The following is a 13,902-nucleotide window of genomic DNA, read 5'->3' as shown; positions in this document are numbered from 1 at the left end:
ATCATTAAATCATTCTCGCACTGACATGTCCAGACTCTAACAGACTGATATTTGACAATTAATCTAAGTCTGATATATTAAATAACTTTTTCTGCAGTCAGTATTCTCTTGATAATTCTAATAAAGAAACTCCGGAAGATTTCTACGTACAGCCTGCTCGCACACTCACTTCAATCACGGTTACACCTCAAGATGTCAATGATGTTATCAATCCTCTCAATATCAATAAAGCGTCAGGGCCTTATGAAATAAGCAATCGGATCTTATGTTAATAAGCGTCCGTAATTAAATATCCATTTTGCTCCCTGTTCAATCATTTACTTTGCTACTGTAAATTCAAACAATCTTGGAAAGATGCTAATATTTGCCAAATTTTAAAGAAAGGTGACCCTTCTCTGCCAAACAACTATTGTCCTATATCACTTCTTTGTTGTATTGAAAAGGTCTTTAAAGTATATCTTTAACTTTCTTCATGAAAATGACTTTATCTCTCCCCTTCAATCTGGATTCAACTGTGAACTAACTAACGTTTGTTAGAAAATCTTTTTGTAAAGCACTTGATGATGGTCTATAGATACGCCTTGTGATGTTCGATATAAGCAAGGCTTTCGGTAAAGTATGGCACAAAGGTCTCCTACTTAAGTTACCAGGAGCTGGTATTCAAGGACCTCTTTTTGATTGGTTTTCAAACTATCTGTCAAATAGACGTCAATCTGTGGTTCTGCTTGGTGCTACATCAGATTTAACTTGTATCAAAGCAGGTCTCCCTCAAGGTTAGATTTTGTGTCCACTTCCTTATTTATTTTATATAAATAATATTGTTATAGTTCTAAGGTCTTGTGTAAATCTTTTCACTGATGATACCAGCCTTTACTTAATCGTCGATCGTCCAATACATGCAGCTGAGACTCTTCAAAGTGAAATAAAAAAATCCTTATGGGCTGATAAATGGCCGGTAAATTTCAATCCTTCTAAATCTGAAGCCATGACAATCACACGTAACCTTTTCACTCGCCTCTAATATCTGCAGTTACTTCTCACAAACACCTCAGTTTACATTATTCTGATGCTGGTTTTTGACATACTCATATTAACTATATAAAGAAAGAGCTTGGAAACGTTTAAATATCATGCGTAAACATCAATTTCAACTTGATCGCAGATCTCTAGAAATTCTTTATCTGTCTTACATCAGACCTTTTTTTAGAATACGCCGATGTTGTTTTTAAAAATTGTACTCAATATGAAAAAATAAACTTGATAAAATCCAATACGAAGCTTCTAGAATTGTTTCTGGCGCCAGTATACTTGTTTCTCTGCATGAACTCAAACTAGAAGTCCCTTGGGAATCTTTAGAGTATAGAAGAAGGAAACACAAACTAATACATTTTTACAAAAAGAAAAGTGGACACTCCCCAAACTACCTTTCATCTCTTGTCCCTCCTTCAGTAGGTGTGACATCAAGATACAATTTCCGCAACTCAAACGATATTAACGGTATACGACCAAGAACTTCTGTGTATTATAATACTTTTCTTTCTTCATCTCTAAAAGACAGGAACGACCTCCCTGCTGATTTACAAAATGCACCTTCACTATCATCCTTTAAGTGTCTTCTAAATAGTGACCTATCACAATGTCCAAAATATTTTTATACAGGTATCAGAAAATAGCAAATATACCATGCACGTCTACGAACTGAGTGTAGTCCTCTCAACTATCACTTGTTTAGATAAAAATATAACAAATTCACCACTGTGTCATTGTGGTCTTCCGGAAGCAAACTACCATTTTGTCTTTGAATGTCAACAATACAATACTATCCGAAATAGCCTCTTTCACACTCTATCGGCTAATTGTAATGATACTCTCCCCATACTACTAAGAGGTGACAACAATTTAAGTGACGTCATAAACACCAGTATATTCCAGGCAGTTCAAATATATATCCGAGAAAGCAAGCGTTTTCCATAGTTTCAAACTCTGCTCACTCCGTTGACATACCGAATAGATCCTATAATAATAGATTTTTTTAATACAGTGCATTTGCACCATTTCTACTCCATTATGTATGAATTAATATGAATCTATATCAACTCTTTTTCACCAATAATCTCAATACGCTTTTTTTCTGTGTCATTTTACTAGGTGATAGTATTAGCATTTTATGTTGATTCTAAAACATATAGCATGATTTCCTATCCAACTTATTTCAACTCTATATTTTTTTACTTTTAGCTCTGAATTGACCCTTTTGCCGTCCTCACTTTCTTTATTCATTATCAATAAAATGTTCTTCATGATATAAGATTTCGAACATAAAATTTACCGCCAAATTTACAGAAATGCATTTTATGTTAGGAAAAGACCTCTAGAAGCATTGTATGCTTTCGGATCTAATCCTTTTTCAGCATTGTATAGCACGTAACTAAAGATTGTATGTAATATATGTTTGTGTGAAAATGTTTGAAATTAAATATGTTTCAACTAGTCTAAAACAACAAGAATAGACTGGAATTTAATTTCTTTTGCAAAGAAGATCCGCTTACTTCTAGTTTTAATAAACCAAATGCCTTGACACAACTCTTCTCTTTCTCGTCAGTATTTCGCGTTGATTGCGATTTTGAGTACACCCGGCGTTAAATGTTACAGAAATTAAGAAATGGTCGATTAAACTTAAAGTTTCAGACGACTGGAAGTTAGTTCATTGTAGAATCTAATTTTAAAAAAAAATATTTTTTTCAATCTTTGTGTTTTCCTTTGTTCGAAAAAAGTCTTAAAACATATGACACATGCTTTAGCCAAAGATGAAAAAGTAGCTGCTAGGTAGGCTGGACTATATTTTCAAGCAAAATGTTTTTGATAAAGGTTATGCTTGCTAATTGGTCGTTATCAATCCATTCTCTTAATCAATAAGATTTTAACCACTCGTATTAGTTGTTTAATGACATACAATAAAATAGACATTTACTGAAACAGGGGATATTAAAAATCTAACACGGACGGAATATCTAGCTCGAGGGTAACTCTTTACAACAGTAACGAGGCTCTGTCGAGTTTCCGCTTAATAGTTACCCGGGAGCTAAATATTCTCGTATGTACCGATAGCCGGTGTTTGATTCTTTTTCTTGCATATTACAAATCAATTATTTTCAGAACAGATATTACGAAAACTGATATTCTCATTAAGTACTTTTGCGGACGAAGTCCATCTTTTACCGGTTTGACTTCCTGTAAAATTAAAAGGGAAAGACTGAATATTCGAAGAATCTTCATTAATCATTTTAAAATGACCTATTAACATTGAATGTGTTAATTTTTTAAAGAAAAAGTAAAATAAAATATGTTGCAAAGATTTATGCATATTTCATGAGTGGCGAAATCTAGTTTAAAGTTTGTTGTAGTGCAAAGGAATACTACTCTTGCAATAACCACAAAAAAACTTGCAAAAACTAAAATCTTAGGTAAGAAGTTGATCTAAACTTGATAAAAACATGGCCTTCATGATGTGTGTAAAAAATTAGTACCAGGTAAATAAACATTTTTTTAGCTATTTCTTGTATACATGACAGACAGATAGACACACTTCACTGTTGCACAATAGAAAGGATAAATTGCAAAATTTTAATGCTGTTTTCATTTTAATTGTAGTTCTTGAGGCTATAAATAGTTATAACCTTCTGGCACTACTTTTTAACAAACGATAATGGAGGATATGTGCTTAGAAGGATACGAGATATTGCTTTGTTTGGAATTAAGTTTTGCATTTTTTTGCTTGTTGCAAAAAATAGCATTCCTCTGCAATAAAACAAACTTTAAACTGCATTTTACCATTCATGAAATATGCATAAAACTTTGCAACAAATTTTACGTGGCCTTCAGAAGTTAAGCTCATTCAAGTTAAATATTCTTATTGTATATCGTTTTTGTTTTTATTTCTATAAAAACATAGACCTGGAAGTGTAATTGCAAATTGTTCGTCATTTTACATTGTGAGCTTTGTTCTTTAAACGTTCACTTTGGACCCACTTAGTAAAAACAAACATGGCTGAAAAGGCTGAGTCACCTTAAAGGAAAATATATCTAAGTGACGCCTTTTAGTACATTTACATGCAACAGATGGTTATAAATATATATTTTTGTACACAAAGGTTCTTATGTCAGAACCGAATGCATCATTCAGCGTCTTTCAAATTTGAATTAAACTTCAATTTTCCATTGACAACAATACATATGCAAAAGATCAAGATTGTGTTGTAATTCATCTGGTGTTTTTTCAAACATTGCCATGTCATTAGCAAAAGCAATAAGATAATAACAATAGCATCTATGAGTAGTTCACTTTTTATATTATCTTGATTATCTTGTTTGAACAATTCTGTGTCTTCTAAAACCAAAGAAACTGGTGGCATTATTGCCCCTTTTCTTAGACATATCGCAGAAAAAGAATTTCAATGTTCAACGCAGGTCGTTACAACGTCATACATTTTTCTTATAATTCTAACAACTTTCCCTATCCTGAACTATAAAAATTAAACCATAATTCACCTTGACAACTACATGAAAAGACTTAATATGGTTAAAGATCATGTATGTTTTGTGATTGATATTGTTACTGTGTGTATACCACACTTGCAGAAAATTATATATGTATATAATTATGCAAATGAAACAATTTTCAAACATTGAAGAATATGTAAAATGTGTACTGCAAATATTTGTGCACATTATATTTAATCAATAAATTACATGCATTCATTTCTTATTGAAAAATTTGACTTAGAATTTATAGAAAATAAATTTCTAATTGCATCCCTTTTTAACATGAAATGTTAAATTGGGTAATATCTTTATAAACAATGCTTATGGGAACGTACAATATTGACAAATATTAATTTGAGCATGATATTTATGAAATAGAACCATGAAAAAATTGTGTTACATGATCTTTAAGATTGTGTTAAGCTAAGGTATTTAAAGCAAAAGTTGCATCAATTGTTGAACTACCCTTTTTATAGCCAAATTGTTAATTAGATAAACCCTAGTTCTTTTCGGAAAAAAATTAAGTTCTATTATTCAAAATCTTAGATAAACAACTCAATAAAGTAAAACCTCTATTATTGTTTACATCATTTTATCTCCCTTTTTATGTAAAGTGTTACGAAGCAGGCGTAACGAGAAGGAAAAGCCAGCAACAAACTTGTAACAATAACAAATTTATTACAGAAAAAGTTATTAAAGAAAAATTGAAGACCAATTTATGTTTATAAATACCTGAAATAAAAAATCTTTATTTCACAAAATACACGTACCCCATTTAAATGACGCTGTTTAACTTAAATAACAAACTGGGAAGAAAGCGTGTGTAGCAAAATGCACTTAAAAAGAACCAAAATGAAATATAGGCAATTCATTTCTTTTATAATACAAATTTACACCCAGTTGCGAAATCAAATACTATCGTACCATATGTTACCTATTGTTTCAATGCCGTTTAGTTTATTAAGCAGCCAAAGCAAATTTGACAAAAGGGCATGATCATTAAATCAAAAGGTTTTGAAATATTTTATTCACGAGAAAGTTGTGTATTTTCAAGATTCCGAAATATGAACGCAAAATAAATAAATGCAGTCGGAACTTTTACCTAGTTATGTGAATAACCAATGATTTGATCGATACCTTAATAATAAAGCTTCCCTTTTTTTCTCTTCCATTTTCCCGTCTGTAAAATTGTACAAAGGCTAAAAAATAGTCAAGTGGAATTCATTCTCAGCTTGTTTTTTTTCTTCAACTTTCTTTTTCGCATTAGCTTTTAGGTGTGTTGTCAATAAAAGTCCGGAGTGTTTATATTTATGTTAGAAGTAAGTTTTTCATTTCGTCAGAATCAAGTCCATAAAAAGGGAATAAATAAATGTTTGTTTTTTTATGAATTTCTTAAACAAAACTCAGGTTTAATTTTGATTTATTAAAAAGTGTTAAACTTAGCGTTCACTGCTAGTATTATAACAGCCAAAGGCATATTGTTACTTATTAAAAATGTTTTATGCCTTTAAAAATACATAATTTAGTATCGGTTTACTGTCATACTTTGATTTGGTGAATTTAACGAAACCTATAAATATGCGCAACTGACATAAATTTTAAAAGATTATTAATTTCAAGAAAAAAAACTCTAATCCTACTTAGTAAATCAGGTTGCTTTTGTTCATTTCTACCACTCAAAATGAAAAACATAATATGATATCGTGTCTTCCATTTCACCTATTTGATAAACAATTGTTTATGTTATAAGTTTTAATTGGAAAATGATTGATTTAATTTTTCTATGAAGGTAATACTTTTCAGTGTTCTCATTCATTTACTAAATTGCTATATAATCCTTGTCTTATTTAAAATGATTTTATTTGTTGGTACTCGTTAGTTCTCAATATAAGAAAAATATTAAAAATGAAGGAGTCCCCTTATCAGTGTGCACATGATATCACATACGTGATTGATACGACCTCGTGATGCCGCACTGTATGAGGAGTACGGCGCATTGCGCACCCATTATTCATTCTGTACCCAATATGCCTCAGACAGGCTTTTTCGTTCTCAAAGCTATTGCAATCTGTTACTATTTTTGCTTTTTGCAGTTGATAAAATAACATTCACTTGTACTTTGTATGGAAGTCAATATAAAATTGTATTTATATTTTGTTACTTTTATTATGAACAAAGTCAATTTTTATTCATTGCTTCTCTCTTCAGACATATGATCTGAAGCCAGTTTTAAACGTTATAAAACTCATGACTAACCTTAGGAAAAATTTACTTATTTCTGAGGTATGATGTGTCTTAAATACTATGTAAATGCATAGCCATTAATATCTGTACAAACAAAATCCATTTTTAGTGTAAATTTAGGTGTGGGTTGGCTGGGGGTTGAAATGTTCATAGAATTGTTATCACATGATTTGTATTGCTTTTGTAATACAGTTATATTGTAAATTATGCATATGTAATTACAGTATAACTACCCATGTTAATAAATCGAACAAAATATTACGAACATTATAAAGCAGTTTATATAAAGAAAAATAAAAACTAGTAATACAACAGAACCAGTTAATATAAATATGTTTTATTATGGTCAAGTATACCTAGTTTTGTAACTGATAAGTTTTTTTTTTCTGTATCATAGACTGAACTTTTCATTTTGTAAAAGGAAGCTATTGGGTTATATGACACTTTCATTCCCTTTAGTAAGTATGTAGACCAAGTTAGCTAGAGCCCTGTACCGTATAAGCCAACTTCACAAAAAGTTGGACAAGTTAAGGTCATAGTCTGTTTTTATCACAACCCCATATGAGTGATATTCTTTAGAACATGGACAATGCTTGACCACAAACTTAAACAGCCATATCAGCTAACATCAATTTGTCTACGAAGACTGATATAGAATGGTGTCAACACCCTTTCTTTGACTTAAACTACCCTAAAATAAAGTGATCTTTTCTAAATTATTTACTGAATATTACTATTATATGAATAGTAATGTAATTCATATTTCACCGGTTTCGTTTTTTCTCTTCATGAATACAAAAATGAAAAACAGCCACACTTTTTTTTGTGCTAAAATTTCATTTAAAATTCGTAGAAGATGATCTGGCATGTCGGCTATGCTTACGCATCATCATCATCAGCAGCATTATCATCACCAGTACATACATAGTTCATTATATTCATCATCAATATCATTAGTAAATCATCATTATCATCATCAACAATATCATTATCATCTATTATCAGTACACCATCATCATTATTATCAGTACATCATCATCATCATCATCATCATTATTACCACCTCGAGTACGTTATCAAAATAACCATCATCATCAGTAAACCATCACAATTATCTTCATCATAATCGGTACCATCATTAAAATAATCATTACTAGTAAATCATCATCATTATAATCATCAACAGTTCTTATAACTAATTTGGTTTTGAAATATTAAAAAGCACATTTTCATAATATAATGACCTTGTAATATCAAATATTGTTCGATTTCATACTGAAAAATACGAAAGGTGTTCAAACAGTATGTGTTCAAATATAAACAATCTTCACCTATTCGAAGGCTTTAAAGTTATTACGGTACAGTCTATTGTTGACGCGCACGGACTTCACGGATTACTGGGCGAAAGATCAAGGCTACCAGACCATAACATACTTATCACGGAATTTAACACTTTGAGTAGTGAAAATGTAGGCCAAAGTTGTGACAATCATGAACGGATTAACTGTCCCCGCTATAACTTGCAACGAATTCCCGTGGACTTCATGTCAAGCGATTTATCCCGTCTGGCTCTGTTGGATATTATATCAAGTATTGAGAGTAGCAGGGAAACACAAACTCAGGTAGATATTATTTATGAGAAACTGTGCTCCTGTATCAGAACTGAAATGAATAACTCGGTGCCAAAATTCAGTGACTCAAAACATGTAAGAAAAAGATACAAAAATAAAAAGCCATTTTGGAATGATCGTTTAACGGAACTATGGAGTGATTTGAGCGCCAAAGAAAAACTTTATTCCAAGTGTAATGGTACTCGCACGGCGAGAATCGCGACTAGAAGAGAGTATATAGCTGTAAGAAATACTTTTGACAAGGAATTACGGACCGCGGAGCGTCAATACCGGGCGGCGATTGCCCTTGACATTGAGGACACGTCAACAAATAATCCAAAAGACTTTTGGAATAAAATAAATAAACTTGGGCCTAGAAAATGTAAAGACATTCCTATTGAAATCATAGACAGCAACGGCCGAGTGTGTCACGATGAAAGTTCTGTATTCGAGCGATGGAGGTCGGATTTTGAGAATTTATACCATACGAGCGATAATACTGACTTTGACGAAGATTTTTTCGACCGTAACAAAGTGCATAAACAATTATTGGAACTAAACATGTTAGATCCGTTATACTCTGAAAATGAACAGTTGAACAGTAACATAACAATCGATGAAATAACAAATATCGTTATGACGGCAAAGTCAAGGTCAACCTGTGGATACGACCAAATTCCATACGATGTCCTAAAATTTCCTGACATTATAGTGGTGCTACAGCAACTTTTCCAACTGATAATGGATACCAGTATTATACCGACTTTATGGCGGAAATCGATTATTTGCCCGATCTTAAAGGACCCAACTAGCGACGCCCGTCTACCAATGAACTACAGGGGTATAAGTTTGTTATCCTGCGTTAGCAAACTGTACAGCTCTTTCATTAACAAAAGACTAACCAAGTATTTAGACGACAACGATATTCTAGCCGAAGAGCAGAATGGATTTAGACGTGGCCGTTCATGTGAGGATCATGTCTTCACATTAGATAGTATTATAAGGGACCATAACTCTGTATTTACTGCTTTCATAGACCTACGCAAATGCTTTGACTTTGTCGACCGTGAGATGCTTATGTATAAACTTTTGCTAAATGGTGTCGATGGAAAATTATACAATTCTATAAAAAGCATATACAATCATACAGTGTCATGTGTGCGTATTAATGGACGATTAACGGAGTGGTTCCAGTGTGTCAACGGGGTAAAACAGGGAGACAACCTTTCACCGACGCTCTTCTCGGTCTTCGTGAATGACCTTGTGACCGAAATCAACAACCTTGACCTTGGGGTCAAAATCGATGACACTTCGGTATCAATGTTGCTATATGCCGACGATATAGTCCTTATCGCAAAGTCGGAAGCAGATCTACAGATAATGCTTAACCAAATGCATGACTGGTGCAAACGATGGCGGGTTCTCGTAAACACAGAAAAGTCTAAAGTCGTACACTTTCGAAAAGGCCGCACACAACGGACAGAATATGAATTTAAAATTGGATTGAATGTGCTGGAAATTGTAGACAAATATAAGTATCTCGGTGTTATCATGCATGAGAAACGCGACTATAGTTTTCATTGTGAAATACTTTCAAAAAGTGCCGGGAGAGCTCTCGGATCTATTATAAATAAAATTCATAATCTGAAACAAACTGGATTTAAAACTTACGAAAAACTATACAATTCCTGTGTGATACCAATATCGGATTACTGTGCTTCCATTTGGGGATATAAACACTACCAATCAGCGGAAAATATTCACCACAGGGCGATACGGTACTTTTTAGGTGTACATCGATTTACACCTATATTAGCGTTACTCGGTGAAATTGGATGGCTACCCAGCATGTACCGTAGATGGCTCGCAATGATCAGGTATTGGAATAGACTGGTAAAACTTGATGAGAATAGACTAACCAAGCGTGCATTCAATAGAGATTACAGCTCGCCAAATAACAGTAACTGGTGCAGTGATATTAAAACCGTTATGTCTAGACTTCACCTAACGGAGTATTACAATAGGAAACTCGCCGTCTCAATGGACTTAGCCAAAGAAAACATGAACCAGTTTTATTCAACCCTTTGGTCTAGAGATTACGAACGAGTATCAAAGTTGAGAACATATAGAACATTTAAAACTGAGTTTACTTGTGAGGAATATGTTAAGTTGAACTTAAAAAGAAATGAACGGGCTTTATTTGCTCAATTCAGAACCGGAATACTTCCACTTAGGGTTGAAACCGGACGGTATGTGGGTGAATCCCCTGAACAAAGACTGTGTAAGTTGTGCAATAGCGGATTAGTTGAAGACGAGACTCACTTTCTTGTTGAATGTGCTCTTTATAGTAACACAAGATCTGTTATATTTGGAAACATTTTAAACTGTGATGAATTTATACGCAAATCAAACAAAGACAAACTTGTTTTCTTGGTTCAAACTCACCCTAGAAAATGTGCAAAATTTATTGTTAATGCTTATTATATCAGAAGTAGTATGTTATATACTAGTATGCGGTGATTTTCATCAGTAAATACCTTAGATTTTCATCCTTTATTTTGTCTGTGTAAAGTTGTACATATATATGAACCTCATGTAACATTATCGATTATTACCCACATTTTCTTGAAAAGGCCATTTGTATTAACTTTTATTTAATTATTTAATACGGATTATATTGTAATTTGAGAAACAGCTATGACAAATTTCAACTAAATGTTACGGTATCACGACAACACTTATGATATTAAGCGTTTATACTGACTCTATACAAATTAAGTTTAATACAGAACCATTATTCCTAATGTTTAAAGTAGTCATTTGTTATTTATGTTTAAACGTTAATTTTGCCTCTAAACAGCTATTATATGTAATTATGTTACACAGACTCTTATTATTTCAATTGTCCATTTGTATATATTCACGTGCATTTTACACTGTTGTTAAGGTGACCTATAGGCCTATAAGGCCGGGTGTTCTTTATTTACATTGTATATATGTAATTTTCATGTACGAAAACACATGTCACTATAATAAAAGATTATTATTATTATTATTATTATTATTATAAATACAATTTTCAGAAGTGCTTAACAAACAGTACCAAAATAATTACCTCATTCTTTCAAAAACACTCACCACCATGTGAAATACAACGTTTTAGTATTTTAATCCAGTTTTTAAATGCGTTTTCATAATCTTTTCGAGGTAAACAGTTCAGACACTGGAAAATAGCCGAACCGACATTTTTTGCGTTAACTTTGATATTTTTTCCAGCAAGGTATTTTTTGAGCCTCGGATATAAGTCAAAATCACAAGGGGCAAGATTCGGCGGATAAGGAGTGTGAAGAAGCTCGACAACCTTTTCTTGGTTCAGATATTCTCGTACAATGACCGCTTTGTGTGACGAAGCATTGTCATGTAACAAACTGACACCACGGAGACCAGTTTCAGGTAATTGAAATATTTCTTTAATTTATCAAGGACCTTGCCTTTGTAAAACTTGGCATTTATAGATTTACCCATGGTTCGACAATTTGAATAACAGGACCTTGAATGGTAAAGAAAATTAAATACATGACCTTTTTTGCTAGGCCAGGTCTTTGACTTCCTTTGTATTCCCATATTTTATTATGTATCTTTCGCTTGGGCTCATAAAAGAGAACCCAGGTCTCATCGCCAGTGAAGATATTTGCGAAAGATCGATTGTTGTATTTAGGGAACTGTTTCAACTAGAACCATCGCTGAATGAGATTCATACCCCCACCAATGTCCTTGACATAAGACGACTTGGAAAGGTGGTTAAGGGAATAACTTTAGTGGCAAAATTAAATAAAAAGAAATTATCTCTGGTGAAAAAAGACAAATTGTACAGGAAATAGTATAAATATATATAATCAAATCATGTTCGAAACAGTCACAACTAACCTTTCATTTTCCCAATGTACTAAACATTTTATGAGTCAATTTTTGACCTTCAAGTGTGGCCTTGACCTAATCTGGCACAGGGGTAAGATGGGTTCTGCACATTGCCCAGTTGGGTTGAACATTTGAGTAAAAGTTGAAGTAAATCCTTCCATAAGTATTGAATTTATAAAACGGACACAACATATTGTCTAGTATTGATTGCATGTAAATTAAAAGACTTAAAAAGGGACATAACTTTGTTAAAATGCAATATAGAGTTATGAAACTTGACCTGCATATCTAAATTGTGACACTTCATATATTTTTTAAGTTTCAAGCAAATACCTGTGCTAGTTTCAGAAATATTCAAGTACATGTAAACATTTAAGAACATTTTCAAGGTCAATTTTTGACCTTCAAGTGTGACCTTGACCTTAAGCCGGCACAAAGGTGACATGGATTCTGCACATAACCTTGTTGAGGTTAACATTTGAGTAAAGTTTGGAGAAAATTCTTCCATAAGTATAGGATTTATAGAGCGGACACGACATATTGTCTAATATTTGAGTGTATGTAAATTTGAAGACTTAAAATGGGGCATAACTTTGTTAAAATGCAGTACAGAGTTATGAAACTTCACCAGCATATCTTAATTGTGACACTTCATATATATTTTAAGTAAGCAAATACCTTTTCTAGATTCAAAAATATTCAAATAAATGTTAAAATGTTAAATGTTAAAATTTAAGAATATTTTTATGTCAATTTTTGACCTTCAAGTGTGACCTTGACCTTAAGCTGGCAAAAGGGTGACATGGGTTCTGCACATCCCCTTGTTGAGGTGAACATTTGAGCAAAGTTTAAAGAAAATCCTTCAATTAGTGTAGGACTTACAGAGCTGACACAACATATTGTGTAATAGTCGATTGTTTGATTGTGACCTTCACCTTGAGGTGACACATGGGCAGCATGGGTTCTGCACATCCACTTGTTGAGGTGAACATTTGAGCCAAATTTGAAGAAAATCTTTCAATTCGTGGAGGACTTACAGAGCGGACACGACATACTGTTTAATATTTGGTTTTTTTTTTTGATATTTGACCTTTAATTGTGACTTTGACCTTAAGCTGACACATGGGCAACATGGGTTCTACACATTCCCTTGTTGAGGTGAACATTTGAGCCAAGTTTGAAGAAAATCTTTCAATTATTTTAGGACTTACAGAGCGGACACGACATACTGTGTAATATTTGATTGTGTTTGATATTTGACCTTCAATTGTGACCTTGACCTTGAGCTGACACATAGGCAACATGGGTTCTGCACATCCCCTTGTTTAGGTGCACATTTGAGCCAAGTTTGAAGAAAATCCTTCAATTGGTATAGGACTTATAGAGCGGACACGAAAATGGAGACGGACCGACCGACCGACGCGACAAAGCGAATCCATTATAGCTCCCCCCCACATTTTGTGGTGGGGGTAAAACAATTGTCTGGAAATTCTTTCCCGAGTAAGGATTTGTTCTTTTGTATGGAGAGGGAATATCCATCTGGCACTTATCTCCTCATGTTTTAATGTCTATATGAGCTACAGAGATA

Source organism: Ruditapes philippinarum, unplaced genomic scaffold (assembly GCF_026571515.1).
Source record: "Ruditapes philippinarum isolate M1 unplaced genomic scaffold, ASM2657151v2 ctg1244_1_1_1_1, whole genome shotgun sequence".
NCBI lineage: Eukaryota > Metazoa > Mollusca > Bivalvia > Venerida > Veneridae > Ruditapes > Ruditapes philippinarum.
The sequence above is the reverse complement of the archived record's forward strand: the minus strand, read 5'-3'. Positions refer to the sequence as shown.